Source organism: Geotrypetes seraphini, chromosome 3 (genome assembly GCF_902459505.1).
Source record: "Geotrypetes seraphini chromosome 3, aGeoSer1.1, whole genome shotgun sequence".
NCBI classification, from domain to species: domain Eukaryota; kingdom Metazoa; phylum Chordata; class Amphibia; order Gymnophiona; family Dermophiidae; genus Geotrypetes; species Geotrypetes seraphini.
The window spans coordinates 4,355,332-4,382,462 of NC_047086.1; the positions used below are offsets into that span (position 1 = coordinate 4,355,332).

The following is a 27,131-nucleotide window of genomic DNA, read 5'->3' on the forward strand; positions in this document are numbered from 1 at the left end:
AGCCATTGTTTTCTGCTGATTAGGTGGAGAAGGGAGGGGCTCTGATTTACTTCTAAGGTTAACTGCATTATCTTTGGGGCAGTGCTGTGAACAAGGCTGCCCTGTGAACTTCTAAAAGCTAAGTTACTCAGCATTTCATATTCTGCTCTTTTCACTGTTTTTCAGCATTATATCTGCTTATATCTACTTATAGTCCCACCAACCCCAGGGTCCACTTTTCATATATAGAGACCCAAATAATCAGGACTACTCAAATCAAGCCACTTCACAACCAATCAAGATGACCTTTATTTTATGCAATCACTGTGGTGTTTTAATTCCAAGACATACTATTTGGAGGCTTAAGGCTTGCCCCATCTGTCTTCAACTTGCCAGTATTAAGGAGGAGCTCTGCAAACTTAAACAGGAAAGCAGCTTCCATCACTCCACAAAATCATACCAACTTACCACCTCTACCTCAAAGAATAAAACAGCCCAGGAATAAATGGGTCACAGTAGGCTCAGGAAGACTGCGACATGTAACACAGAAACATCCACCTTCACAAATATTACCTCTACAGAATTCCACTAGTGCACTGTGATACTCAAGAAAACAGAAGGGAGGTGGGACTGGAACCAATGAAGGTAACTCAAGAGAACAAGCGCACCCTAAGCACAAATAAAAAAGCCAAAAACAGAAAACTATTACTGTTGGGGGATTCCATCATCAGAGGCATTAACCTTGGAACACAAGGTGAGGAGACCAAAATAGTGAAATGTCTTCCAGGATCCTCAGCTACCAGGAGTTCCTTGCAAATACTGACTATAATTAAGGAAGAAACTAAGGATTTTAACACTGATGTTGTTATCCATCTAGGAACAAATGACCTGGCCAACAACACCACACTTGCAGCACAGAAAGCTTTTCGAGAGCTTGGTGAGGGCTTGAAACCTTTTGTAAAGAATACTGCCTGTATATGGAAAGGGAGAGCAAAAAGTGAAAAACACAGAGGACTTTAAAAGCCTGGTGTCATCAAGAAGGCTTCAGGTACATAGGAGGATGGGGAAATACATAGAAGGACAAGAAACTATATTGCACTGATGGGCTACATATTACTACAGCAGGAAAAAGAAACCTCGCAGAGAAATTTAGGTAATGTTTCTAGGCATTTAAACGAGAAGGTGGGGATGGTGTATGTACGAAGGACAATTATAGAGAGCACCCCCGGCAAAAGAAAAGATGTGATAGTAGTAAAGATTGCAACATAAACAATATCAGCAACTCATTTCTTAGTATTGCAACGGAAAGTGAAACGAAACAAAAATCCATACGAAAAAGGAGATTACTGCTGAAAAATAGCTGGAAAGCGATGACCACAAATGCTCGCAGTCTAAGCAACAAAGTTCATGATCTGCAAGCCCTGATGTTAGAGGCAGATCTAGATATTGTCGCTATCACAGAGACATGGTTCAGTGAATCACATGGATAGATTGCAAACATACTTGGATATAATCTTTTTAGGAAGGATAGAAATGGTCAAAAAGGTGGAGGAGTAGCTCTCTATGTAAAGATCAATATCCAAGTGACCAAAATGCAAGGGACCTGGGGAGAGGAAGAAGCAATATGGATCGCTCTGAAAAGATAAGATGGAACTTCTATCTACGTGGGTGTAGTCTACAGACCTCCGACTCAATCGCAGCAAATTGATAAGGATCTAATTGTGGATATCCAAAAGTTTGGAAGGAAAGAGGAGGTTCTGCTGTTGGGAGATTTCAATCTGCCGGATGCGGACTGGAATGTTCCGTCTGCGGAATCGAAAAGAAGTAGGGAAATTGTGGATGCCTTTCAGGAGACTCTGCTCAGACAAATGGTGATGGAACCCACAAGGGAAAAAGCGATATTGGATCTGGTCCTCACAAATGGAGAGAGTATCTTTAATGTTCGAGTGGCTGCTCACCTGGGAAGTAGCGATCATCAAACGGTTTGGTTTGATATAACGGCTAAAGTGGAGAGTGGTCGCACGTTACTTAAAGTCCTAGATTTCAAAAGTACGGACTTTAATGCAATGGGAGAGTACCTGAAGAAAGAGCTGTTAGGATGGGAGTACATAAGAGAAGTGGAAAGACAGTGGTCTAAGCTGAATGAAACGATAAAAATAGCTACGGACCTTTGAAGAAAATCAATAAAAACAAGAGAAAAAGGAAGCCGATAAGGTTCTCCAAACTAGTGGCAGAGAAAATAAATGCGAAAGAGTTGGAGTTCGTGAAATATAAAAAAACCAAGAAGTGGAGTGCAGAAAGGACTACAGGGAAAAACTAAAGAAGCCAAGAGAGAGATACGTCTGGCGAAAGCACAGGCGGAAGAACAAATGGCTAAAAATGTAATAAACGGAGACAAAATTTTTTTCAGATATGTTAGTGAAAGGAGGAAGATGAAAAATGGAATTGCTAAACTAAAAGATGCTGGGAACCGATATGTGGAGAGTGATGAGGAAAAAGCAAATGTGTTAAACAAATACTTCTGTTCTGTGTTCACAGAAGAAAATCCTGGAGAAGGACTGAGATTGTCTGGCAAAGTTACACGAGAAAATGGAGTAGATTCTGCGCCATTCACGGAGGAGAGTGATTATGAGCAACTTGAAAAACTTAAGGTGGACAAAGCGATGGGACCAGACGGGATCCATCCCAGAATATTAAGAGAGCTCAGAGAAGTTCTGGCGAGTCTTATTAAAGACTTGTTTAACAAATCTCTGGAGACGGAAGTGATTCCTGGGGATTGGAGGAGAGCGGATTTGGTCCTTATTCATAAAAGTGGTCACAGGGATGAAGCAGGAAACTACAGGCCGGTGAGCCTCACTTCAGTTGTTGGAAAAATAATGGAAGTGTTGCTGAAAGAAAGGATAGTGTACTTCTTTGAATCTAATGGGTTACAGGATCCGAGGCAACATGGCTTTACAAAAGATAAATCGTGCCAAACGAACCTGATTGAATTTTTTGATTGGGTGACCAGAGAGCTGGATCGAGGACATATGCTAGATGTAATTTACTTAGATTTCAGCAAAGTCTTTGATACAGTTCCTCATAGGAGGCTGTTGAACAAACTTGAAGTGCTGAAGTTAGGACCCAAAGTGGTGAACTGGGTTAGAAACTGGCTGTCGGACAGACACCAGAGGGTGGTGGTTAATGGAAGTCGCTCGGAGGAAGGAAAGGTGAGTATTTGAGTCCCTCACGGTTCGGTGCTGGGGCCAAACCTGTTCAATATGTTTGTGAGTGACATTGCTGAAGGGTCAGAAGGAAAAGTGTACCTTTTTGCAGACGATACCAAGATTTGTAACAGAGTAGACACCGAAAAGGGAGTGGAAAATATGAAAAAGGATCTGCAAAAGTTAGAGGAATGGTCTAATGACTGGCAACTAAAATTCAATGCAAAGAAATGCAGAGTAATGCATTTGGGGATTAATAATCGGAAGGAACCGTATATGCTGGGAGGAGAGAAGCTGATATGCACGGATGGGGAGAGGGACCTTGGGGTGATAGTGTTCGAAGACCTAAAGGCGAAAAAACAGTGTGACAAGGCAGTGGCTGCTGCCAGAAGGATGCTGGGATGTATAAAGAGAGGCGTAGTCAGTAGAAGGAAGAAGGTGTTGATGCCCCTATACAGGTCATTGATAAGGCCCCACTTGGAGTATTGTGTTCAGTTTTGGAGACCGTATCTGGCGAAGGATGTAAGAAGACTTGAAGCGGTCCAGAGGAGGGCGATGAAAATGATAGGAGGCTTGCGCCAGAAGACGTATGAGGAGAGACTGGAAGCCCTGAATATGTATACCCTAGAGGAAAGGAGAGACAGGGAAAATATGATTCAGACGTTCAAATACTTGAAGGGTATTAACGTAGAACATAATCTTTTCCAGAGAAAGGAAAATGGTAAAACCAGAGGACATAATATGAGGTTGAGGGATGGTAGATTCAAAGGCAATGTTAGGAAATTCTACTTTACGGAGAGGGTGGTGGATGCCTGGAATGCGCTCCCGAGTGAGGTGGTGGAGAGTAAAACTGTGGCTGATTTCAAAGAAGCGTGGGATGAACACAGAGGATCTATAATCAGAAAATAATATTAAAAATTGAACTAAGGCCAGTACTGGGCAGACTTGCACGGTCTGTGTCTGTATATGGCCATTTGGTGGAGGATGTGCTGGGGACGGCTTCAATGGCTGGAGGGTGTAAATGGGCTAGAGTAAGTTTTAACGGAGAATTCGGCAGTAGGAACCCAAGCACAGTACCGGGTAGAGCTTTGTATTCTTGGCCAGAAATAGCTAAGAAGAAAAAATTAAAAAATTTAAATTGAATCAAGTTGGGCAGATTGGATGGACCATTCGGGTCTTTATCTGCCGTCATCTACTATGTTACTCTCTGTTTCAGTGGATCAATCAAAAACTCTCATTTATTTGGAACAGTAAAAACCCCCGCATTGCCCTTACCAAACTTAAAGCGTCAAAAGAAAATGGTGGTATGAATCTCCCAGACTTCCATTTCTACTTCTTAGCTTCCTTAGCCAAGTATGGTGCTTATTGGGCCCACACCCAACCTCATCAGTATTTACCTCCCCCTGGATGGAAATGGAAACACAGATCTGCCTTCCCTACCCTATTCACATTATGTGCACTATGAATATTCCCAAGAAACTTAAAGATAACACCCTATTGAGTATGACACAACAAGCTATTCGTTTTATTGATGGTATCGCAGATCTAAGAACATAAGAACATAAGTAGTCGCCTCCGCCGGGGCAGACCAGAGGTCCATCCTGCCCAGCGGTCCGCTCACGCGGCGGCCCATCAGGCATATTGCCTGAGCAGCGGTCCCTGACTAATTTTATACCTACCTCTACACTTATCTCTAAACCTTCCACTGCTCTTATCTGTACCCCTCAATCCCTTTGTCCTCCAGGAACCTATCCAGGTCTTCCTTGAAACCCTGTACTGTGCTATTTCCTATCACAGCCTATTTCTCTTTACCTCCTCTACAATGTCCATTTGGAATAATCCCAAACTCAAACACAATGGCAAACCCCTCTGGTGGAGGAAATGGCAAAATGCTGGACTATGGTCTGTGGATCAGATACTGCAAAATGATTCGAGTGTACCTTTTTCAGTTTTATGTACTCAATTTCCTAAGATTAAGCACTGTCAGTCTCAATGGCAGGTATTGTCTGCCACTGCTAACTCTATAACTTTTCACCCTACAACAGACCTTTCTCACAACTTGAACACATTTCTTCACTGGAGTATCCTTGTGTTATCTTGTGGAAGGATGGTCTCTACTTTCTATAAAATTATGAGAGATCACAGATACACCTTATCACCTCAACTATGTTGCAATCACCTATCTCCAATGTGGATTGGAAGTTGTATTGGTCCAAAACCACCCGACCACTTCTCTATTCCAGAGTCTCTCAATCTCTATACTTCCTCACTTGGCAAGCTGTGTAGACCCCACACTGCATGTGGAAAGCAAAACTCAGAACGGACCCTAAATGTTGGCATTGCCTTGTGGATGAAGGAACTCTAGATCATATGCTTTTTCACTGTGCCGCTGTCCACTACTTCTGGTCACATATATGGTCAACTATTAAAAATATTACAATGTGTGACTGTGATCTTACTTTCGACATGATTATGCTTCGCTCTCAACACCCTTGCTTTGCCAGCTCTGACTGCCCTGCGAAGCTAATAGACACTATGTTTGTAACCGCCCTTATGCATATTCTTAAAAACTGGAAATCTGCATCTCTCTCGTAAACACGAACAATATGCTATTGAAAAGCTTCATATCTCCAGAATTTCCAGACTCTCCTTCCATGCTTCCGCCAAAGAGCTGCCATGGTCATTCCTCGACCAATTTATACAGTTATATTCCTGATCACTCCATTTTTTCTTTTGCATATATGTTGTACTGATTTTAGTATGTACCTTCTACTTACTTTTTCTTTGTTTTCTCCTTACTTTTTCCTGACTCCCTTATTGATGCAGTTTTTACTTATGTTGATGCCATCGCTAGTGATAACAGTTATCTGGTTTTAATATCATACGGCAGTCTTTTGTCTGTTTTTTGTATTGATTATATCCTGCTTTATATTTCTCTATATTTGTATTACAAAATTTTCAATAAAAATTTTGAACTTAAAAAAAACAAAACAAAACTGGTTGGCGGATAGGAAACAGAGAGTGGGGGATAAATGGATAATACTCGGACTGGAAAAGTGTCATGAGTGGAGTGCCGCAGGGTTTGGTGCTTGGACCCGTGCTCTTCAACATATTTATAAACGACCTGGAAATTGGTACGACGAGCGAGGTGATTAAGTTTGCAGACGATACAAAGTTATTCAGAGTAGTGAAGACTCAGAAGGATTGTGAAGACCTGCAACGTGACATAAACACGCTCGAGAAATGGGCTGCGACACGACAAATGAGGTTTAACGTGGATAAGTATAAGGTGATGCATGTCAGTAACAAAAATCTTATACACGAGTACAAGATGTCCGGTGCAGTACTCAGAGAGACCCCCTAGGAAAGAGACTTGGGAGTACTGGTCAACAAGTAGATTAAACCGTCTGTGCAATGTGCGGCGGCGGTAAAAATGGCGAACAAAATGCTTGGAATAATTAAGAAGGGGATCACAAACAGATTGGAGAAGGTTATCATGCTTGAGTACTTGATTGTTAACCACCTTGATAGGCGGTATATAAATACCTAAATAAATAAAAATAAATCAATCATGCCGCTGTACTGGGCCATGGTATGCCCCCACCTGGAATACTGCATCCAGCACTGGTTGCCATACATGAAGAAGAACACAGTACTACTCGAAAGGGTACAGAGAAGAGCGACCAAAATGGTTAAGGGGCTGGAGGAGTTGTCATACAGTGAGAGATTAGAGAAACTGGGCCTCTTATCCCTTGAAAAGAGGAGACCGAGAGGGGACATTATTGAAACATTCAAGATAATGAAGGGAATAGACTTAGTAGTTAAAGACAGGTTGTTCACCCTCTCCAAGGTAGGGAGAACGAGGGGGCACTCTCTAAAGTTAAAAGGGGATAGATTACGTACAAACGTAAGGAAGTTCTTCTTCACCCAGAGAATGGTGGAAAACTGGAACACTCTTCCGGAGGCTGTTATAGGAGAAAACACCCTCCAAGGATTCAAGACAAGTTCCTGCTAAACCAGAATGTACGCAGGTGAGGCTGGACCCAGTTAGAGCACTGGTCTTTGACCTAAGTGCCGGCCCGGGAGCGGACTGCTTGGCACGATGGACCACTGGTCTGACCCAGCAGTGGAAGTTCTTATGTTCTTATGTTGTGCAAGGGGTATCTCGTGGCCCGGCGTGTCACTGTCTTCCATCGTCCCCAGATGGGATTGTCTAGTTGCAGGAAAACAAGCTCAGGGCTCTCACTGATTCTGCATTATGGTAAGTTGTATAATTTCTTTTACGATATTATAACTTAATAATAATAGAAATGTAATGTAAATTATGTACAAAACTGTCCTATGAACCCGCCCCGAATCCTCATTCCCCCCCCCTCCCCCTTTACCAGTCCTTGGAAAAATTTGCTTCTGTAAAAGCTGTCCTTGGTGTCAAAAAAGTTGGGGACCATTGCTCTAAAGTACTCATTTTTTTTAGTGTTAAGAGATATTTTATTGCTAAGATAACTGTCCTCCAATAGAGAAAGTTTTCCAGTTTTTTGATCATACAGAGTCTCGTGATCTGTGCCCAGTTGTCTTCTTTCAACATTGCTGCTGCTTCCCCTCTTCTTGAGATTTCTGGCCTCATGAAGCATTTCTATCTGGACAGAAGCAAAAGCTGTAACTGGGACAACAGCTTTGGTGACACGATATTTCCAAAGCCATATTTCAATTGCAGGAGATTTTGTGCCTGTTGATGAGAAAGAGAAAACTGAAAAACCCCTACCAAAGTCCCTACCTTTTTTTCAGATGTTGTGTAGGTCAAAAGAAGCAGCTAGTTGCTTTTGTTTGATATCTAACTCTCAATACTGGGAATGTCAAAAAAATGTAATTAGGTCACCTCTCACTTTGATATAGAGGTTACAAAACAATCCCTAGAGCAAACAAGCTTCTTAAAAAATAAATTTTCTTCTCTAGTAAAACTAGAAAAAATAAATCAAGTTAAACCAACAATTAAAAAAAATACAATTTTTTTTTTAAACCCTACCTTTTGGCTGAAAAGTGCTTAATTCAAAGATCAGCCTTAGGGTAAGTTGAAGCTAGGATGAGAACTAGGGGCTTAATATAGAGACTTCCTTCACTGCTAGCTGTACTCTAAGCTGATGTTCTTTAGCAATGACATAGGTGTCTTTAGGTAAATATCCCCTGGTTGCGAGTTGCTTGCAGAAGTATGTCAATCACATCTTTCAGCGCCTCCTCCTTTACCAGTGGAGTATAGCGCCCTTTTCAGTTATTCCTTTTGCAAACGAGTTGAGAAGGTGTGTTCTGATCTGCCTGTTTGGTTTTTGTTATTTTCAGGTATTTCTTCATCTGATTCGTGAGACTTTGGTACTCAGAGGTCCTCACACAGGCAAATCTAGCAGATTCCGCAAGGACAGTGTGCAGCTCACAGGGCAACTCTTAGGTGTACCTGCTGAGCTGGCCTGCTTTGTGCACCTTCAAAGCTCAGAGTCCATTTCTCTAAGAACTAGCTCATTTTCTGATTTATTAGAGGCTTGAGTGCAGGCTTTGGGACCCCTGTGTTAATCCCTTAGGGTTTCATGGAGTCAGCTGCCTTTTTATCTCCTCCCCTCCACGTCGAACTGCGAAGATTCATGGGGGTTGAGTTCACAGTCAATACTGGACTGATTGACAGCCTGAAGATGTCCAGTTTAGGATTGCTTCTAGAATAGTTTTTAGTCAGGCCACAGGAAAGATGACACAGGAAGGCACCAGCATAGCACAGCCCATTATTTCTTATGGGGAAACTTGTGTATGGAGGGGGGAGGCTGAAAAAAAATTTTTTTTCAGGGTTTCTGGGGCCAGAGATTTATATATATATATATTTTTATTTATTTAAAAATTTATATACCTACAAACTAAGCAGTTTCCAAAGAGCATACAGAACATTAAAAACAAATACATTCAACAGAAAACATCAGCGGTCCTAACACCCTCACTTCTGTCCACTTACAACATGTTTACATAAATGCACTGACAAATAACTGTGTTTTCAATAATTTCTTAAAATTAACACGATCAGTGCATAAACGTAGTTGCCCTGGCAATGCATTCCACAGTTTCACCCCTGCTATTGCAAACATAGTAGCCCTAGTCTCAGCATATTGAACTTTTAATCCCTTGGCCACTGTCAGCCTCATCCCAATTTCAGACCTTAATGCTCTACCTGGTCGATATATCTCCAACAAAGTTTGAAGACTTACAGGGGCCAAATGATACAAAACCTGATAAACTATGGCCATCACCTTGTACTGCACTCTTTGTTGTATAGGAAGTCAGTGCAATTATTTTAAAATGGGTTTTATATGAGCTGTCTGAGAAATACTGGTAATCAGCCTAGCAGCTGAATTCATCAATAGTTGCAAAGCCTTACTCTTTGTTTTAGCTATTCCAAGGTAGAGCGCATTGCAGTAATCTAATCTCGACAATATCAACCCTTGAACTACTGACCGAAAATCATAAATCTATAGAAAGACAACGGACTAAATGACAACATATCTATAGACAAACACAAGGGGAAAAACTGGAGACAATATGGAAGAATTTGAACCCATCACAGAAATCCAAGTGAAGAAACTACTGAGAAGAGTGAAACCGGGCCCACCCACCAACCCTCTTCAGTGCCCTCGACACCTGCCCGATTCAACCGATGAGAGAGCTTGAAGGCCCAGGACTCTCCTACCTTATGGACCTCATCAGCAACTCATTACAATTCAGATAAGTTCTACTTAAATGGAAACTGTCAGTCATCAAACCCATTCTGAAGAATAAAAAAAAGACCTAGAAAACATCTCTGTAGCTAACCAACCGTGGATATCCAAACTAGTAGACAAACTAGCATGCCAACAAATTTCAGACTTCCAGGAAAACTCATCAAACCTGGACTAAGCCCATTCAGGATTCAGAAGCCACCTGAGCAGAAAACAACCTGCCCTTTTCAGGGCTACCTCCTCTTGAAGAGGGTAACATTTAAAATACAAATAAACTTAAACACGTATTGAAATAGCTAATGTAATACATCTATGAAATATCAACTTTTTTTGACATTTTGCAGTTTATGCGTTACAAGTTTTAAATCTGAAGTCCTAAATCAATTAAAAATATGGAGGGTAATAGAGCACAAAATTCTAAACACATCAGTTTATAATATGCAACAATAGATGTCAAAAATATTGCTCTGATCCAGTAAGAAAAGTGGAACAATGTATTATTCGGAGGTGATGCAAAAGTTTTGCATGGCTCTGTATATATACAGTCAAACCTCGGTTTGCAAGTAACGCATTTTTGGAATGTTGTGCTAGATGAGCAAAACACTCCTGAAAACTTTGACTTGCAAACCGAGCGTTGACTCGATATGCGAGCCCCCATCCCACCACCGAGAACCAGCTTCGCCACCCGTGGCCCAAACCCTTGCCTTGAGCGGACAGGACACTGGCATGCAGCACCAACCCACAGGACGTGCCAGTGCCGAAAAGAGCCTGCCGCTGATCTCTGCTAGACTGCTACGGGGCTTTTAGCATCTGCACATGCTCAAGGCCTTCTGGCTCTCACTCTCTCTGAGAGAAACCGAGAATCTGCTGATAATCTCGGAGAGAGTGGGAGCCAGAAGGCCTTGAGCATGTACAGATGCTCAAGGCCCTGCAACAGCCCAGCAGAGATCAGCGGCAGGCTCTTTTCAGCACTGGCACTGGCACGTTCTTTGTGCTGGTGTCCTGTCCACTCGAGGTAAGGGTTAGGGCTGTGTGTGTGTGTGTGTGTGGTGGGGGGGGGGGTTGGAAGCGCGCCAGTGGCCTCGGGGAGGGGGGAGTGTCTTTTTGGGATGTGGAACAAATCATCCGAGTTTCCCTTACTTTGTATAGGGAAACTCGCTTTGATAGAAAAGCACTTTGGTTTATGAGCATACTTCTGGAATGAATTATGCTTGCAAACCAAGGTTCCACTGTGTATATACAGTGGTGCCTCGCATAACGGACGCCTCGTACAGCGAACGCTGCGCATAACGAACTTTTTGTCTTGCTCCCTATAACGAACTTCGTTTCACACAACGAAGTCGCCCGAGGGGCCCGGGGGGGGGCGGAACTACTCTCGCCGCTTTCTAATGTGAGCCGGGAACAGCAGCACCCTCCTGTCTGAATGCAGTGTTCCATCATCTCCCTCCACCTTACCTTAAAAACCGAGTTTTCCGGCTTTCTTTTTCGGCCAGCCACACACTTTCAAAGAGCAGCACATGCGCGCATGCTCTGTTGTTCAATCTTCTCCTCTGACGCAACCGGAAACCGGAAGTTGCAGGAGAGGAGAACATTGATCAACTCCAGCAGCTGCGCGTGCACAGCTTTTTGAGATCGTGCGGCTGGGTGAGGGAGAAGGCTGGCAGGCTCTGCATGTGAGGTGAGGTGGAGGGAGGGAAATGTAGGGCTGCAGAACGAATTATTTTGTTTTACAGGTATTCTTATGGGACAACAGGGCTGCAGAACGAATTATTTTGTTTTACAGGTATTCTTATGGGAAAACGCGTTTCACACAACGAACATTTCACATAACAAACTTGCTCCTGGAACGGATTAAGTTCGTTGTGTGAGGCACCACTGTATATTCATTCAGATTTATAGCCAATAAATCACTTATCTTAAAGTTGATACACTGAATGGGGCTCCGACGTGAATTCAGCGTTTTGCAGAGAAGCTGTTTCAAGAAGTGTCCGCGTTTAAGACATCCCACCATTACCGTATTTTCACCCATATACCGCACACCCGTGTAAAACGCGCACACGGGTATAGCACGCGGGGAACACAAATCTATGTAAAGAAATTATTACATACTGCGCACACGGGTATACCGCGCATGACGCCCCGACTCTCAGTTCACTGCCCCGACTCTCCTCTCGCTGCCCCGACTCTCAGTTCGCCGCTCCGACTCTCTGTTCACCTGCCCCGACTCTCCGTTCGCCTGCCCCGACTCTCCTTTCACCCGCCCCGACTTTCCGTTCACTGCCCCGACTCTCCTCTCGCTGCCCCGACTCTCCTTTCGCCCGCCCTGCCCTGCTCCCAGCTCTGTAAGCATGCGCGAAGATGGTCTGAGCATGCTTGCCGCTCAGTTTTCTGCGCCGGGTTGTGGGGGGCGCATTTTTGACCTGTCACCAAGGCGGTCTTTCTGGCGGTGTGCTTTTCACCACGTGGCTGTGGCCCCCCTCTATCTGGCCTTGTAATTTGCCCAGTGAATACTATTTTGACTATACAACAGCATCTCAGCCTTTGGGTAAGCCTATAAAAGATTAATGCTGCATGTAGAGCCCACATTTTAATTTGATGTCTTCAGATTGGTATTCTGCATTTATCTACCCGGTAGTAGAGTTTGTCAATTAAATTTAAATTTACTGCCATAATGGAAGGAATGAGACGAAAGTCATATACAGCGGACTTTAAGCTTAAAGTCGTTGCGAAAGCTGAGGAAATAGGCAACCGGGCCGCAGCGAGAGAGTTCAATGTTGGAGAAACATCGGTGCGTGAATGGAGAAAAGATAAGAAGGAACTGGAGAAATGCAATCCGCGAAAACGGGCACGTCGTGGGGCCAAACCAAAATGGCCTCAGCTGGAGGATGACTTGAAGCAGTGGATTCTGGCGAGAAGGGAGCAAAATGAATCAGTCTCTACTGTTGCGATTCAGATGAAGGCAAAACTACTTGCCAGTGGAAGAGGAATACCCGACTTCAAAGCTGGCTTCACATGGATCTCAAAATTTATGAAAAGGAACGGACTATCAGTTCGAATGAGAACAACTGTCGGCCAGTGACTTCCGGATGACTGGCAGAAAAAATTGATTGATTTCCGTGACTTTGTCGCCAAAGAAATATCTGAACTTGCCATCACTGCAAAGGACGTCATCAACATGGATGAAATTCCAATGGCATTCGACATTCCAGCGACAAGAACCGTAACTCCAACAGGTACTAAATCTGTTGCCATCACCACAACTGGGCATGAAAGAACGTGTTTTACAGTAGTTCTTGGTTGCTCAGCTAGCGGAGTTAAGTTAAAGCCCATGCTCATTTTCAAATGGGTCACTATGCCCCGTGAAAAGCTGCCCACCAGTGTGGTTGTGCACTGCAACAAGAAGGGATGGATGGACTGCGACGTAATGAGATTGTGGGTAGATAAATGCTTTAGGGCAAGACAGGGTGGATTCTTTGCAAAAAAATCTTTGTTAATTTTTGATGCCATGGCTGCCCACAAAGAAAAAAATGTTCAGGCCTACATTAATTCTACTGATGCTCACATCGCTGTGATACCTGGAGGCCTGACGTGTAAGCTGCAGCCACTTGACATCGCAGTGAATCATCCATTCAAGACTTTTGTTAGAAAAGAGTGGGAGGAGTGGATGCAGAGCGGCACGCACGAGTACACACCCGCGGGGCAGCTGAAGCGGGCAACTTTCACAGAAGTCTGCAAGTGGGTGGCTTCAGCATGGGACAAAATAACACCAGATACTATTCTAAACGGATTTAGAAAAGCGGGCATTGTTTATGAAACCAATGACACTACAGGTACTACCAGTGCAGCGGAAGGAGGCAACAACACGGATATCAGCGATGATGATGATGACGATATCACTTCGGAAATAAATGAGGATCGTCTGCAGGCCGTGCTCACTTTATTTAATGACGATGATAACAATTCGGATTTTGATGGATTCAATGATTCAGATGGCTGTGATGATGATGACTGAATAAACCTGTAAATTTTGTTTATTTACAACTTTACCGTAACTACGGTAACTGTATTTAGATTATTTTGTCCTCGATACTTCCGTAGATTACCGGTTAATGTTATAGTTTATAAGAATGAACATGTGATTTCTGTTCTTGTTGTTGAATTCATACTCACTAACTCTAGATTAAAAGTTATAAGGTTGTTTATAAGAATGAACAGTTTTTTTCTTTTCACGTGTTTGGTTGGAGGGTGTGTGAATGGTGCGTGAGTTCTCCTATGTCTGGTTGAGGTGGATTGAATTACCGGTATTTATCTGAAGAAATTATGGTAGTTAACCCCCCCCACCCCCCCCCCCAATTCCACACACATTACGGTAATTCTCTTCCATTTTTGTTCCCATTATAAAAAACACTGATAAGTTCCCAGAAAAAAATACATTAAAATAAGAAGTGAAAACAAAAGCCCCTACAGATGAGAACATAAGAATAGCCTAACTGGGTCAGTCCAATGGTCCATCATGCCCAGTAGCCCATTCTCATGGTAGCCAATCCAGGTCACTAATACCTGGTCAAAACCCAAAGAATAGCAACATTCCATGCTACGGATCCAGGGCAAGCAGATGCTTCCCCCATGTCTTAATAACAGACAATGGACTTTTCCTCCAGGAATTTGTCCAAACCTTTTTAAAACCAGCAACGATATCTGCTTTTACCATAACTTAAATCTTTCCTTCCAAACAGAGACCTTGCTAGATGTCAAATACAGAAAGAACAAGGTAACTTCACAAGGACTTAGCTGTGCAGGAAATGTGAATCTCCTCATACACCCACCATATACCTAGTGCAAAAATGTGCAAAGGTCTGTTTTTTTCTTTCGATCACTACATAGCCTAATGCCACACAAATATATTCTGAAGGTCAATGCTAAGGTTAACAAAGTTTCCTTCCTTGGACCACAAGGAGATACTGACAAACCACTAGAAGAGATCCCAAAACAACTACCCAGGCACAACACCAGTGTGTGAACCAGTTCAGTGGAGTGGACTACGGTAACTGGGGGGTGGAAATGGATCCGGAGTTTTATCAGCAGAATTTCCCAGAACACCTCTTCCTCTCAACACATTGACACGCTGGTGGGTTTATTTTATAGCTTTTTCACCCCCTTCGGTCTGCCTGTCCCCCCTTGAAGTCCTGTCCCCCCCTTGAAGGTCTGTCTGTCCCCCTTGAAGTCCTGTCCCCCCTTGAAGTCCTGTCCCCCCTTGAAGGTCTGCCTGTCCCCCCTTGAAGTCCTGTCCCCCTTGAAGTCCTGTCCCCCCTTGAAGTCTTGTCCAAACTAAACTAAACCTTAGGTTTGTATACCGCGCCATCTCCGCAAGCGCAGAGCTTGGCATGGTTTACAGAATTAAGAGGAAAGGAACTACAATGAAGGATAAAGGAGAGGGACTAAGAGGATTCCTCTGCCGGCGGTCCCGCCCCTTCTCTGAGCCCTGCGCTACGCTACTTCTTTTTCCGGAGGTCCCGCCCTTTCTCTGATGTCAGAGAAAGGGCGGGACCGCCGGAAGAGGAAGCAGCGCAGCACAGGGCTCAGAGAAGGGGCAGGACTGCCGGCAGAGGAAGCAGCTGGGCTCACTGGCATCCGGAAACAAGGTAGACAGCTTCTCCATGCGGGAGGGGGAGGGGGAGGGGGGAGGCTGTGGGGGTGCGAGCGGTCCTTCGGGTGGGGTACGAGCGGTCTTTTGGAGTGGGGGTGCGAGTGGTCCTTCCGGGTGATGAATTGGGGGGAGGGGGGGGAACTATGTAAAAAAAAAGTTGTAAAACGCGCTCACGCGTATAACGCGCATGGTTATGCACGGTTTGTAAAATTGTGTATAACGCGTGCGTTATATGCGTGGAAATACGGTAACTCCGTGTAGGTCTAAAAAATCAAAATCACAATGAGGACATGGTCCTTAAAGAGACAATTTGAATCATTAGCCTTGGGTTCAAGGCGGAAGCGGTAGCCTTATTTGTCGCACATGCCTGCCATTATATATAATTAGGAGTATATAATAATATATATTGCTAGTACAAACTTTATAACTGTTTCAAATCAATAACCAGCTTCTTTCTTTCAATTTTTTCAATAAAGTCAATATTGCTTGATAGCTGATATTTCTCTACTCAAAATGTAAATTTTTATAGTACAATTATTTCTTACTATCACAATAAGTGCTTAGTCTGTAATCTCCTGCAAAGAGCCACAATGAGATTATATCGGGACCATCATTGCACTTAGTGGCCCCCTTGTTGTTGTTTGCTATTTGGGATTGTTTGCTATTTGGGATTCACCAGTTATTTTTCACTTCCGCATCCTATGTGAATTTTAGGAAATTGTTAAAAACTTATTTATATAAAGAGTTTTTGTAATATTATATGTTAAGTGTAGATTAATGTTGGTGTTCAGCCCTTCTTATTTTGTTAACCACATAGATCTGTAAGGTATTGTGGTATATAAATGTTATGTTATTAATCCCAATCACTCATTGCACGCCACTGCATTGTTTGGGGTTTCCCTTCTCGTGGTTGTTCATGTAAGAGATTTTTATACTGTCTTATCAAGCAGCTAGTTGGGATACAGAGTTTCGCAGATCACTATTTATCGATTGATTTATTTAATTCATTTTCTATCCCATTGTCCCTAAAGAGATCAGAAGAGGTTACAGGTTAAACATAATTTCAGTTCAAATTTATGATACAACTTTTTATCCTAACCTGACACATACTAGGGGTCTAATAATCTATATATATATAAAATCGGAGGTATGTATGTGTGTATGTGTGTATGTGCCGCGATCACGCAAAAACGGCTTGCCCAATTTGAACGAAACTTGGTATGCAGATCCCTCACTACCTGGGGTGATATGTTCTGGGGGTCTCGCGGCCCACCTGCACACGTGGGCGGAGCTACAAACAGAAAATCAGATTTCACCCATTCATGTCAATGGAAAAAATGTAAAAAGCTGTGGGACCGATTTGAACGAAACTTGGTATGCAGATCCCTCACTACCTGGGGGTGATATGTTCTGGGGGTCTCGCGGCCCACCTGCACACGTGGGCGGAGCTACAAACAGAAAATCAGATTTCACCCATTCATGTCAATGGAAAAAATGTAAAAAGCTGCCATTCTCACAGTAATTCAAAAACGGCTTGACCGATTTGAACGAACCTTGGTATGCAGATCCCTCACTACCTGGGGTGATATGTTCTGGGGGTCTCACGGCCCACCTGCACACGTGGGCGGAGCTACAAACAGAAAATCAGATTTCACCCATTCATGTCAATGGAAAAAATGTAAAAAGCTGCCATTCTCACAGTAATTCAAAAACGGCTTGACCGATTTGAACGAACCTTGGTATGCAGATCCCTCACTACCTGGGGTGATATGTTCTGGGGGTCTCATGGCCCACAACTCTATGTTGCTTGCTCAAGGGTGGGTGAAACTAAAATTTATATGTTCTTGCTCCAGGAGGTGAAACTAAAATTGTTGTTTATAATCACTTTTTGCGTTAGTTGTATTGTATTCATTTTGTCAAATATTTCACATTATTATTTGAATATTGTACTTTTTATTAAGCTGTAAAAAAATAATTTCATTCACCACTATAAAGTATCTTTATTTGAATCCATTTACATTGTTATTGTTAAATTAAATACCCGTGCAACGCCGGGGCATCAGCTAATATAATATATATGTAATGTAATGTAATGTAATTTATTTCTTATATACCGCTACATCCGTTAGGTTCTAAGCGGTTTGAAGAAAATATACATTAAGATTATAAATGAGAAGTAAGAAGGTACTTAAAAAATTCCCTTACTGTCCCGAAGGCTCACAATCTAACTATATATATAGTTTATATATATATATATATATAGTTTACCAGTTACAATTTGCCATTGTTATCGTTACAGTGCAAGGTTTTCAGTACAAGTTTTATCCTAATTTGACCCTCAGATAGTTTACATGTTAGGTTTGCCATAGTTACAGTGCAAGATTTTAAAATACAGGTTTTCCTTATGTGACACATACTGGTTCTGGTACCAATATACATTTCTTTGTAGTTCTTTGGTCAATGGCAGGGCTTTAGGTGAAGAGGTATATTTTTATTGCTTTTCTAAAGCTGAGGAGTCCTTCAACGGATCTGATCTGCGGGAGCGGTTGATTCCAGTGGCTTGGTATGAAGTGGGAGTTGGTGGTTTACAGTCCAAAGAAGCGGAGGGACTGGTTCAGCATGTACGGAGGAAGCTTAGCCATCATGTAGCTTGGTGCCATGTCATGTAAGATTATGAACACTGGCAACAGGCCCTTGAAGACATTTTAAGAATAGCCTTACTGGGTCAGACCAATGGTCCATCAAGCCCAGTAGCCCATTCTCACGGTGGCCAATCCAGATCCCTAGTACCTGGCCAAAACCCTTTGGGTTTGCTACAATGTCCTTGTTTGGATATTTTTTATTTTTTTAATTGAGGAGGGAGAAAGGACTGCAGGATTAAGCCATAAGGGGTTCCAGGAGGTGGCAGGGAACTGGCACTACTAGCCATGCCTTTGATTAGGCATCCAGGCAGCCTAATCCCCATGCTCCACCGAGACAGCAAATCTGCAACAGGAGCTAAGCTAGCCTGGACTGAGCATACCAGAAGATGAAGCCAGGAGCAGGAGAGACTATCCCTCTGCTTGTGGAGATAGAGAATACTGAGGTACCAGTGAGCAGACCATCATATATATATGGCAGAGCTCAACTTTGTACTCTCTATCTCTTCCTGCTGATAGGTGGACACAACCCACTCGTCTGGATTCATCTGCTGCTGACAAGGAATCTGCACTTGTACATATCTACATGCTTGAAACTTGTATTAAAAGAGAGAGAGTGTATTAAACTGATACATTCTATATTAATTTAAGCATAAGTGTAGTTTAAAAAAACTGTCTATTTTAAAATGATAGTAGAACTGCTAGGCAATAGTGATCATAATGTGTTCAAATTTGTTATTACTGGAAAGAAGATACTAAAAAAACTACTGGTGAAAAGAAGATGATTTAAAAAACCTACTGAATTCAGAAAGGGAGACTGATTAAAGGAAATTAGAAAAAAATGAAAGAAACAGTTACAAGGGTAATAAGTTTGTATAAGGTGAGGACAGGATCTAAATATGCCATATTGGAAGCCCAGAAAAATATATTTTATACATTTTGTTTTATTTAGAAACTATTCTAAAGTATAAAATTACAGAACATGTAGAGAAACATGGTTTAATGTGACAAGAGTCAGTATGGGTTCAGTCAGCCAAGGGAAGTCTTACTTCACCAATTTGCTTTTTTTTTTTCTTTGAAGGCATAAATAAACATGTGGATAAAGGTTAGCCAATTGATTGTATATCTAGATTTTCAGAAAGCTTTTGACAGAGTTCCTCATGAGAGACTCCTGAGAAAATTTAAAAGCCTTAGTATAGGAGGCAATGTTCTGTTCTGGATTAAATACTGGTTAATGTATAGAAAATATAGGGTAGGGTTACATGGCCATTTTCCTCAGAGGAGGAGAGTGAATAGTAGAGATCACCAGTGATCTGTAGGAGGACTGGTGCTATTTAACATATTTATAAATGATATGGAAATCAGAGCAACAAGTGAAGTAATTATATTTGCAGATGAGACAAAACTATTCAAAGTTGTCAAAATATATATATAGACTGAAAAATTGCAAGAAAGACTGGGCATCAAGATGGTAGATGAAATACAAATAAAAAAATGGAGGAACTGGAGTAATCAATCAAATCATAAACACGATATATTCTCCAGCATTAAACGCTGAGTGTAATTTCCATATTGAACTCTACCTTAATCATAGTTAAATTGTACTTATAGGAGGAAAAAAGGCCTCAGAAACTATGAAGAGCATGCCTCTTCTGTGGCTATGAAGGGAAGAGCTATATACACTAGCTCCCCTACAAACTTCTATCACTGGTCAAAAAAACTTCCCTTTTAACTGTCATATATAACTATAATGATAAGGAAAAATGCATATCTGGACAATGTCTCACAGAGGCTTCTTCAGTAAAATGGAAGATACAGTGTTCTTAATCCGAACGAACCTTGCCATTGCCAGTTCATTATTTTCCACCAAAGTAAACTTTGCTCTTGCTGATGGTGGCCATCGTTTCACAATCATGTAATTGCTGCTTCAGGGCTCTGCAAGTTATAAAAAGCACTGTGAGCTTTAAAATACCATATTTTTCGCTCCATAAGATACACCCTAGATTTAGAGGAGGAAAATGAGAAAACATTCTCCCTGCCAGGCTCTACACCCAACCCCACACTCCTTGTCAAGCTCTGCACCCTGTCCCACCTCCTGCAAGGCTCTGTACCCTGTCCCTCCTCTGGTGGTCTAGTGGTAGGCCGGAACAGGGCACACAGGCAGGCAGGCTTCCCCCCTCCCAGGCCTCCCCGTAGGCAGACCCGGCCTCTCCCTGCTCCCTCCCTATTTTTAATTTGGCAGGGTATGCAGGCTCCTGCCCCAGCCTCTCCCCCATACCTATTTTTAATTTGGCACTGCAGGGCAGGCCCCGGCCTCCCTCTCCTCCCCTCCCCCCCCCACATTACTTTTTTATCATTCTGGCGCCCTCCCTCGCTGGATGCAGCTGCCTGGTCCCCATGAGCAGTGACTGCTGATGCGGCTGACGCTGAGTCCTCTTCTTTTTCCTTGCAGCAGAGCGGCGCACAAAGCTGCCTGCCCGGTCCTGCGCCGCTTCCCACGAGAGCTCAGTTCTCATGGGAAGTGGTGTGGGACCAGGCAGGCAGCCTTATGTGCCGCTCTGCCACAAGGGAAAAGAACAGGACTGGAGGCAACCACGTCAGCGGTCACTCCTCGCGGAGCCCAGGCAGGCAGCCGCGTCCAGCGAGGGAGGGCGCCAGAATTAAAAAAGGGGGTGGGGGGGTATTCGCTCCATAAGACACACCCTTATTTCCACCCCCTTTTTGGGGGTGGAAAAAGTGCATCTTATGGAGCAGAAAAATACGGTAATTGAAAAAAGTAAAGTTCATAAATTAAAAAAAAGATACAGTACTTGAAAAAATGTCTGCACTAAACAACTCCATGTCTGGATCAAGGTAGAGAAAATGGCAGCTAATGTTTATGTTACAAACAGCTGCAGCCAATTTCATTCTTGCAGTTCTGCGATTGGATAGTCGGATCCTGCCCTATGTTCATTGAAACATCGAGCCTAGATTCAAATGCAAAATCTAAAGTACAAAATACCAAAGGGCCTACTTTCAGTCTGAAACTAATAGAAAATGAAACTCTTTAATAAAAATAACCCCAATCTATAGATGAGTTTAATCCATGAGGCTGAACAGTATTAAGTTTGAAGACCCATTGAAATACAAATACAGTACAAAGTGATACGCTTTGGGAAGAATAATCCAAATCACAGTTAACTGATTCTAGGGTCTACCTTAGGAATCAGAACCCAAGTTTTGAATCTGTGAATCAAATCAAACACCACTCTGAAAATATCCAATATTCCCCTCCCCAATCGCACATGCACTCTCCCCAGCAAATAACACACTAGTCATCCCCTTGAACCTCATTTACCAAAAATATCCAAACTCCTAAATAAGCATCTCCCTTAGGTATCCACTTAACTGATTCCTTCAAAGTTAGGTATCTTTCTTCAGTTGCCTATATTGTTTTCCCCACTGAACCTTGTAACTACTTGAACCCTGTCGAGTTATTCTATCGATAAATCCAGATATCTTATACTTGTATTTCTATACCACAACATGTAATTTACTTAAATCGTTGTAATGTAATTCTCTCGGTAATGTCCTGATCTCTTTTAATTGTAATCCGCTTAGAACCGCAAGGTACAGGCGGAATAGAAATCACAAATGTAATGTAATGTAGATGTGATGTGTAAAAATTTCACTTTGGTTTGCCTTCTTATTGTCATCCCAGAGATACAACTTTCCTACCTTGACTGACAAAGCAATTGGCCTTAGCAGGTCTTGAGGAGAATGCTGTTTCATCCTCTAAGATAAAGCTCAAATTTTTAAAAAAGGCAGGATATGTAATTACATTACATTAGGGATTTCTATTCCGCCATTACCTTGCAGTTCAAGGCGGATTACAAAAGAATTATCCAAGATGTATTACAACAAGAACTTACAAAAAAAATAAAAAATTGGTCATTTTCAAAAAGAGTGAGAAATGGGTAAGGTTATTTGTTTGGGGTAGTTGGCTTTAGTGAGAGGTGGAGTTTGAGACTTGCGGCATTATTTCTTTTTTCAGAGTTTTCTTGAAGAGTATGGTCTTTATTTCTTTTCTAAAAGTCTTGTAGTCGAGGGATGCCGTCAGTAGATTGGCGATTTGGTTGTCTAGTTTGGCTGCTTGAGTGGCCAGAGGCCATCATATAGTTTTTTCTGTTTGACCTTAATTGGGGGGTATGAGAATGGGGTGTGAGTTTTCCTATGTCTGGTTGTGGTGTTGTAGATGAGGCGGTTATTCAGGTAGTTTGGACTGTCTCCGTATAAAGTCTTAAATAGTAGGCAGTAGAATTTAAATTGTATTCTTGCTGGGATCGGAAGCTAGTGCGATTGGAGATATGCTTCTATAATGTGATCATGTTTCTTTAATGAGTAAATGAGTCTTAATGCTGTGTTTTGGATAGTTTGTAGTTGTTTTGTTATGGTTGTAGGGCATGGGAGGTAGAGGATATTACAGTAGTCAAGTAGGCCTAGTATTAAGGACTGAACTATGAGCTGGAATTGAGTTTTCTCGAAGAATTTCTTAAGTTGTCTTAAGTTTCTCATGACTAAGAATGACTTTTGTATTGTTTTATTGATTTGCGGTTGCATGGTGCAGCATCTGTCGATAGTTATTCCTAGCAGTTTTAGGGTGGTTTGTATGGGGTACTTGATTGCGTTGATTTCAATGTTGGTTATGGTTGGTATTTTGTTGTTTTCTAGGAGGATGAATTTCGTTTTATCTGGGTTCAATTTCAGTTTGTGATTTTTCATCTAGGTTGCTATTGATTTTAGTGTTTGGTATATTGTGTTCGTCATGGAGAGTTCAGGTTGATCAAAGGGTATGAGAATAGTAATGTCATCGGCAAAGCTGTAGGAGGTTATGCCTTGTTTGTCCAGGTGAGAGCTGAGGGAGGCTGTATAGAGATTGAAGAGAGTCGGGGATAGAGGGGATCCTTGGGGTTTGATCAAGGTTCAGATTTTTGTTTGTCTGATTTTACTCTATAGGTTCTTGATTTAAGGAATCCTTCAAACCATGTGTATACTTTATCTGTGATACCTCTATATATCAAACTAACAGAAGGATTAGTAGCCAAATTCCTCACCAACTATCTCGAGGACCATAACTTACTCCATCCCACGCAATCCGGCTTCAGAACTAACTTCAGCACAGAGACACTACTAAGCTCCCTTATCGACACAGCAAGACAACACCTCAGCATTGGAAAAAAAATGCTGCTCATACAGTTGGACCTGACGGCGGCATTTGACCTGGTAGACCATAACATCCTACTGCAAATCTTGGACTCAATAGGCATCTCAGATAAAGTATACTCATGGTTTGAAGGTTTCTTAAAATCCAGAACATACAAAGTAAAATCAGACAAAGAAAAATCCAAACCTTGGTCCAACCCCTGCGGCGTTCCACAAGGGTCCCCACTGTCCCCTACTCTCTTCAACCTATATACGGCCTCTCTTGGCGTTTACCTAAACAAACAAGGCCTATCCTCTTATAGCTATGCTGATGACATCACCATCCTCATTCCTTTCGACCAACCAATGCTCTTAATGTCAGACACACTACACAGAACTCAAGCTACAGTTACGACTTGGATGGAAGACCACAAACTGAAACTCAACCCAGACAAAACTAAATTCATCCTCCTAGAAAAAAACAAAATCCCAACCATAACCAACTTAGAAATCAACTCTATCAACTACCCTTTGCAAACCACCCTAAAACTTCTAGGTATGACTATTGACAGAGGCTGCACCATGCAACCACAAATTAACAAAACAATACAGAAATCTTTCGCAGTTATGAGAAACCTTAGACAAGTCCAAAAATTCTTCGAAAAAACACAATTTCAGCTCCTTGTACAATCTCTAATCCTAAGTATCCTAGACTATTGCAACATCCTCTACCTCCCCTGCCCTGCAATAATGATTAAACAACTACAGACAATTCAGAATACAGCTCTGAGACTCGTCTATTCATTGGAAAAACATGATCACATTACTGAGGCATTCATCAATTCTCATTGGCTTGCAATCCAGGAAAGAATACAATTTAAATTCTACTGTATACTATTTAAAACTATAAATGGAGACAGCCCAACCTACCTAAACGACCGCCTCATCCAAACCACCTATACCAGGCATAGAAAAACACACACCCCATTCACTTACCCCCCAATCAAAGAAGTAAAACGGAAAAAACTATACAACGGACTACTGGCCATTCAGGCAGCGAAGATAGACAACCAAGTCTCCAACCTATTGACAACAACCCCAGACTACAAGATGTTCAGAAAGGAAATAAAAACTATAATCTTCAAGAAATCCCTTAATAAAGCTTAATACCATGATAAAGCTTAACTCCCCTTTTACCATCCCCTCCCTAACCCCAGATCCTACTTTTCCCTCTCTTGGAAACCTTCTCTGATCTAACGTTATAACCCTTCTTCCATAACTCTTTTTGTAATCCGCTTTGAACCGAAAGGTAATGGCGGAATAGAAATCTGTAATGTAATGTAATACCTATTGTATCCAGGATTTGTAGTAGAATGTTATGGTCCACCAAGTCGAATGCAGCGGTAAGGTCTAGTTGTATGAGCATCATTTTTTTTCCTGTGCTGAGATGTTGTCTGGCTTTGTCCAAGAGAGATCCTAGTAGTGTTTCCATGCTGTAGTTGTTTCTGAAACCGGATTGTGTGGGATGAAGTATTTTATGGTTTTCTAGGTAATTGGAGAGGAATTTGGCAACTAGTCCTTCTATTATTTTGACGTAGAGTGGAATAGAGGCAAAGGGTCTGTAGTTGGCTGTTTGGTCTATCGGTCCTTTGGGGTCTTTGAGGATCGGGGTGATGATGATTTCGCTGAGGTTGGTAGGGTAGTGGCCGTTTATTAGTGAGATTAATTTGAGGTTGAGGGGTGGTAGATTCAAAGGCAATGTTAGGAAATTCTACTTTACGGAGAGGGTGGTGGATGCCTGGAATGCGCTCCCGAGAGAGGTGGTGGAGAGTAAAACTGTGACTGAGTTCAAAGAAGCGTGGGATGAACACAAAGGATCTAGAATCAGAAAATAAGATTAAATATTGAACTAAGGCCAGTACTGGGCAGACTTGCACAGTCTGTGTCTGTATATGGCCGTTTGGTGGAGGATGGGCTGGGGAGGGCTTCAATGGCTGGGAGGGTGTAGATGGGTAGAATAAGTCTTAACATAAATTTTGGCAGTTGGAACCCAAGCACAGTACAGGGTAAAGCTTTGGATTCTTGCCCAGAAATAGCTAAGAAGAAAAAATAAAAAATTTAAATTGAATCAGGTTGGGCAGACTGGATGGACCATTCTGGTCTTTATCTGCTGTCATCTACTATGTTACTATGATACTATGCATCCAGTTTAGAAGAACAGCGCGGAATTTTGTGCTGGATGTTTTTAGGAGATATGGTGGACAGTTGTTGAGGTCACAGGATTCATGGCTGTATTTTTAGTAGTATTTGTTGAATTTGGGCCATTGTATGTTGGGGAATTGAGACCATATTCTATCTGCTGCAGTAGAATCTCTATCTATGGGGAGAATTGTGAATTTGTTAGGATGGGTAGAGGTGTCATTGAGGGTAGCTCTTGCATTGGTAATTTTATTTTGGAAGTGTTCTGCTAATAGATTGGCTGAGGGGAGGTAGTATTGTTAGTGGTCAGGTAGGATTTGGTGTCCGTTAGGGTTTTTAGAATTTGGAATAGTTTTTTGGTGTCTTGGGTTTCAGTGCCTATTAGGTTGGTGTAGTGTGTTTTTCTCTTGTCCTTTAATTGTGATTTGTATTGTTTGTTGATTTTTTTCCAGGCGGATTTTGTATGATCTGAGTTTGATTTTCTCCATTTTCTCTCTAGTCGTCTACATTGTCTTTTGAGTTGTAGCAGTTCGGAGTCGAACCATTTATCTGATCTCCTGCTGGGTCTGGATTTGGTTTGCAGTGGGGCTAAATCATCAAGGGTGTTGGAGCAAAGTCTTTCCCAATGTAAGATGAAGTCCTCGGGGTTGTTTTTTAGAATAGTTTCATCTATTTTAGACCAGAATATGGAGGGTTCGATGTGTTTGCGTGAGGTGTATGTTACTTTATTGAGTTTTGGTATAGTTTTTTGTTGTTTTTGGTCCAGTTGATGTTGAAAGTGTAGGTGTAGTGGTCTGACTAGATGGATCTGGACCATGTTCCGTTAGATGTATAAATTTCTGTTAAGGATGGTTGGTGGGTCATGAAGGCTGCAATATCAAGTTGGTGGCCTTTTTCATTAGTTGTTTGTGGATTTAGCATTTGGAAGGATAAGGCTTTGAGAAATGAGAGAAAATTGTCTACTTGTTTGGATGATTGATCATCTAGGTGTAGATTTAGGTCTCCTAGGAGTAGGTTGCTATTAGTGAGTTTTGGTATATGAAGTCTTCCACTTCGGTTCTTGCTAAAGACCAGTTTCCCGGCGCTATGTAGCAGAGCATGCAGTTTAGTGTGTCTTTTAGTGTGGTGCTTGAGAGTTGGCAAGCTAAAAGGTCCATGTACGGGTTAGATGTTTTCTCAATTATATTAAGGGTTAGATCTTGTTTGATTAAGATTGCTAGGCCTCCGCCTCTTTTTTTTTCTCTGCAGACCACTGTAATTTTGTATCCTTGTGGGCAGACTTCAGTTATTCTGGGGCCTGAGTTGGAGGTTAGCCAGGTTTCTGTGAGGAAAAGACAGTCCAGGTTTTCTTGTGTTATCCAGTTTTTTATAAGCTCTGTTTTTTGGACCTCGCGCTCTGATATTTAAGTAGGCACATTTGAGTGTGGATATCTCTGTGTGATAGTTGTGGGTTGTGTTTGGATATATAAGTGATTTGGTGTGCCGGTGTGGTTTATTCTTAGTGTGTGTTGGTCTTCTTCCCCATGCTGTGGTAATG

The 27,131-nt window shown here is 42.1% G+C and overlaps 1 protein-coding gene across 4 annotated transcripts in view; it reads left to right on the forward strand.

Annotated features, from left to right (window-relative positions):
• REV3L (REV3 like, DNA directed polymerase zeta catalytic subunit) overlaps positions 1 to 27,131 on the forward strand; it is a 696,072-nt gene that overhangs the window by 431,234 nt on the left and 237,707 nt on the right. The window lies entirely within an intron of this gene.